Source organism: the organism of the source record quoted next, mitochondrion (assembly GCF_042453785.1).
Source record: "Malus x domestica mitochondrion, complete genome".
NCBI classification, from domain to species: Eukaryota; Viridiplantae; Streptophyta; class Magnoliopsida; order Rosales; family Rosaceae; genus Malus; species Malus domestica.
Window position 1 is genome coordinate 75001 of NC_018554.1, and position 5169 is coordinate 80169.

Consider the following 5169-nt stretch of genomic DNA (forward strand, 5'->3'; position numbering starts at 1 on the left):
TTAAGTTAGCTCTTCCGCGCTTGACTGCTTTCTTCGTCACACTTTACTTTGGGCGTCGTAGCGGAGAAAGGCTTGTGGCCTGCCGATTACCTGCTGCCTTAGACGTCTTTCTCTTCTCTTGTTTGTCTCTTAGGTATACCTTTAGCGAAGCGTTCAACAATACCATCGCCATCGGCTGACTCCAATGAAACCATTTCTACAGCAACTCAAAGGAGGAAACGAAGAAGAAAGATCTAATCCCAGGTAATGATTCTACTTCTACTATGGTGCTATTTGCCATTTGTTCTACAACTCACGGTACAAGTATTCCCTAAGTGAGTAAGGAGATGGAAGCGAAACTGCTCGAATGAAAGCTCTAGCGAGGAGGGAAGCGAAGCTGCTCGACGACAATGGATCGAAAGAGAGTAAACGAAGTTGGCGAATCAATAGCAATTAGGGTAAATGAAGTGACTCGACTAGTTAGTCTCGGGATTGAATCAACCAAGGGAGGAGATGAGCTAGCGAATCAGGAGCAGAAACCAAGTGAATTACTTTACTTGGATCTGTTTTTAGCTATATTTCAACCTTTTCTCCGATGGCTTTTGACGATTGGATTTCTCGAGTCTACTTTCCATGCTTTGACCATTTCATTTGGCAGAGAAGAAAAGAAGAGATGCGGCTTTTGACGGATGTTCTTAGGTTCAGCAACAGTTGAGGAGCCAACCTGCTCGACAATAATTCCATAAACACCTAGCGGAGACGGTGACAACCTAAATAGGAAGATTACAACTCCGAGACATTCCAATAGAAAAACAAATTCTAGTCATTTATGCGGCTATCAATGGATGATGGAAAAACCAGCTAGCTCGGATGCTAAGAAACATCGTAAGAGAAGTCGTCCTGACAAACGGTTATTTCAGACCTACGTGGAAAGCTTTCGACAGAAAAAGAAAGTGAGACTCGTGCTGCTAGAGGAATTGATCCGAAAGGTGTTACATCACTAAGGTGCTCTTAGCTCCTGATCACTGGCACTTAGTACGAACAACTACCTTAGCACTACGTTCTGACTTTCCGATTGGAGTTTTAACAAAAGTAGATCGCTACCCAGGGCAGATGCCGGGAAGCAAGGTGGTTAAAAGAGTTCTTGCTCCAATCTCTTCGGCGGATCCAACTAAGGAATGAACTGGCTTATTTGTAGTTTTTGGGGAGGAATCCCTTTTTATTTATACTTTTTGGTTTTTCCAAAAATCATTGGTGTAGCACGTAGGTGGATTAACCCTTATAACATGAGATCCGAGGAAACGCAGTTAAATCGACTGAAAGGAGGAGATGAGCATGAACATGCGAATCATAAGTCAGGGGTGAGTCATACGAACTCAGGATCGGTAGAGAGGGAAGTTTCTCAAAAACCTAGGTAAGAAAATGGGGCTTGCTTACTTTTGCCCTATGCTAGAGTCGACTTTTCAAAGTCATTCGAATGATTCCCCAAATTCTAATTATTGAAAAAATGAGATCCATTATACGGCCTAATCCGATATAGAAAAAGGCTCCCTTGCTCCGCCTAAATCTGTATCAATAGCAATGGCAAGATCAACTACTGAAGGGGTTGTGGCACCCATTTGGCTTTGTTGGCATGACTCTAGGAATTGATCTGAAATAGTAGCCTGCTGACCAAAATGCCTATGATAAAAGAGGTGCTAGCTAGTTTACTTGCCTACTTCTTAGAGCGAGGACGTAATCCCGGCTCTATCAGCGGAAGAGGAGATCCTTCGTCCAGGAGTCCATTTCTATCCCTTTCTCTTCTATTACTTCTAGCAATCAATCATAATATAGTATAGACTCTTAGCTCAAAGAAGACCCAGGCAATGCCAATCTCGACTAAACTGCATCAACAAGCTTTTCCTGTACCACGAATCCATGTAGATCCAGAATGACACCAAACCAATCTCAAAGAAACAGCAACTATGACCGCAAACGCCAACTCACTTCTATATATACGTCACCAGTACCATCTTGTTTAGCACAAGTGTGATTGTAGCCATGTGGACGATTCCTTTGAGGTTGAGGCTCTCTGAAAGCCCAACTCTTATATACGTTACCGTTAGTCCCTCATTTTGTATCTATATCTATTTAGTCAAGTATCAGCCTCTCCTGTAGTAGCGAGGATAAACGTCGCATTCCCCACCTCTCTCAAGTCGAACTGAAAAAGAAGTTCATCGACAACACCGGCTCGTACTCGCTATTTAAGATTTCGTTTGGAATTTTATTTGCAACCACCAGGATGGGAACATCTTCATCTCATTGGATCAACTTCATCGGAGAAATCCAGTTCTACGGCTCATGGTTCGAGCTCAGAAAAGAAAGAAAAGAAGTCAAGTTCAGTGGGCCGAGGGGGCGCCAGAAAAGGGGATAGAAGAAGCACCCTGAGAGGGAAGGGAAGGATGTGTCTGGTGGACAAGTACCTTAAGTGACAGTTCAATCAGAATCTTAATAAGAATAAGTAAAGGAAATAGTTTTGTGTCCATCTACGGAGGAAGGCTCGTCTCAAATAAATTTTTATTCTAGGTCCAGATGTGGTAGAAAGAAGGGCTTAAGACGGATAAGGAATAGTAAGAGTTTATAGACTGCCTCACTAATAATCTTCCTTATCGTACTACTGTACACAACTAGAAAAGGGGCAACAACTCTTGAGTGAAAAGCAGTATCTCAGTATCTAAGTAGCCCTTCCTTGACTTAGTGGCTTACAATACTTGTCCTCAAGCTAAACAAAAAGCTTACTCAACTCGTAGTGAGCCCACCATTGCTTTCAACAGTCCGCGTTCGGGGACGGACAAGCTATAGCTATAGATAGAGTGGCAAGGAGAGATGCGTTATGGGACACAGGTGGCAATAGAGATCTTCCTATATGACTCGGAAAGTGAAGGAGAGAAGCTAGAGTGCCTATGAGAAGCCTCTATGAGTAGATTATACCATGCCAGGTACAGTAAAAGTCTTTATGATACAGTCTTTATGAGCAGCATACCAGTGTATTTAATGATTTCTGGTGATGAATATATTCTAGCTACCTTTCTCCGGCTAACGCGTATCCGTTTTATTGCTTTTAAGAGTTCCTTACTCACAAGTAGTACGGAAATAAGATCTTTTTTTAATATAAATATCGCTTAACCGTTAACTAATACAGAAAGAGCTTAACTGATTGCTCGAAAGCCCTCCCTTCCCTTATAAACTTAACCAACTGCAACTGATTCACATGAGTCTCAGTAGGACCCTACCAACCAAAACTTTACGCACAAAGATACCTGGAAGACAAACGAAAGACTGAAGGAAGATGGTAACCTATCGTTCTACAAAACCCCTACCGGTTGCATTGGTTAGTAGATCCCCGCATCATGGCTCGGGATCAGAGACCTTCATATTAAAGTACGGCTTTTAACCACACGGCCTGTATGAGTGATATCACAAACACGTTGACTTACAGAAAGATCAAAGACGTTTACCTTTTCGAAGGGCAATGGGAGTCTAAAACAGAGTTACTCGTCGATACGATAGGTTGATTTACGCTTACCCGTCATTATAGGCATAAAGCCTAATCTGAATTTGGAAATTAAAATACGAATAAGCTGGTCAAGTAGAAGGAACTCCCAGAGTGTGAAGCCCCTTGGGATAGGAGATGAGACTTGGTCTGGGGCAATTGCACCGTTCTCTCCCTCCGCGCATGACTAATCGAGAACGAACTTCGCAATTAGAGTTTCTCGACCTTCTCAGGCACTGCGGAATGGTCCCAGAAAGGATGAGAAAAGGGCTGCTGCCGGGCTAGGACCAGCGCTTGCTGCCCGACTATCGCAACAATTGTAGCGGCTCAATTGCCTTCACTAAAGCAGCACTAAAACGAAGCACTATTGCCACCCCTCATACACTCAAACACTTTTTTAGTAGTTAAAGCAGAAGTAGGCCGCATGCAGTAGCAAACTTTTAGCCAAGGGGGCGCAACTAAGGGTTTAGCAAGATCACTCGCTTCGGATGTGCGGGGACGGTTCCTACTTTGAGCTAGCACTTGAGCCTGATGGTGACAAGTGAGGTCATAAGAAGCAAGCGGTGAGCCCTGAGAAAGAGCGCTCCGCCGCGCGCTACGAGGGAAGGAAGCTAAGCACAAAAAGCAGAGCTAAGTAGGGGCGGTGGGTATAGCATACGAGACAGGTGCATTCAATCCTGCTCTCACCAGCTTGTGCTGGGAGTACGGTTCATTAGGTACCATAGGTGTCACCATAGTAGTAATATAATAGCCCATGTCTTCCTTCTCCACTCACTAGGAGTTTGAAAGCTTCAGTCAACACAGTCCTAGGCGCACTAGAATGGATAGCACAGGTCGGAGATGAAGCTTCTAGACCAACCTCTTCCCCGGTCTCTGTATGACTTCAAGGGTTAGTCACCAGGAATGGTAGAGAGAGTTCCTTTTTTGTTCATCTGACCCAGGGAAAATGCTCTTTATTGGTCTCTCAATAGGCGAAGCAAAACAGAACTACGCTCAATCTAGCACTAGCAATGAGGAAAAAGAGGTCTTTTGCCTAGTAGTCGCCTTTCTCTTGTCCAGATCGGAAGTTGGAAATAAGGAGTCTGGTATTGAAAGATAAAGTTTTAGACAGAATTGAGCAGAAAGCTACGTTTCAGCTCCCCTTGAGGGGGACTTGGTAAACTACATTTTGTGTAGTGAAATGATCTATAAACAGAGGATCGACAGAAGCGAAACTCGAATCACACCATCAGGAATAGGTCCAAGCATTCCTCTTTTGGGTAGGTGAGTGGGGAAGATTAGAGCAAGCAAGGCATGAGATCTTCGCCTTCTCCTACTGACCTGTGTTTTGTGTACACTCGGGAGTTCCCAGTTCTCTCTAACGCAGCGGCGGGAACGCTACGAGTTAGCCTCATGAAATAAACTTCTTTTATAGGATGTTCGCTAGCCGTCTAACCATCGGTATATCTGCATCCCGGTACAGATGCTTTTATTAACATCTTTATCGCGTCTATCGGAAGTCCACCTTTACATATGAGTTTTCCCATTCGATCTAATGATGTAATGGAGGAACATCTATCAACTTAGGGCAACCGAGAAAGCTTCGCATCAGAACCCTTACCCTTAGCTCGTTGCTAGGTCATCAACCCCAGTAACCCAACAGGGTAAATAAATAAAAC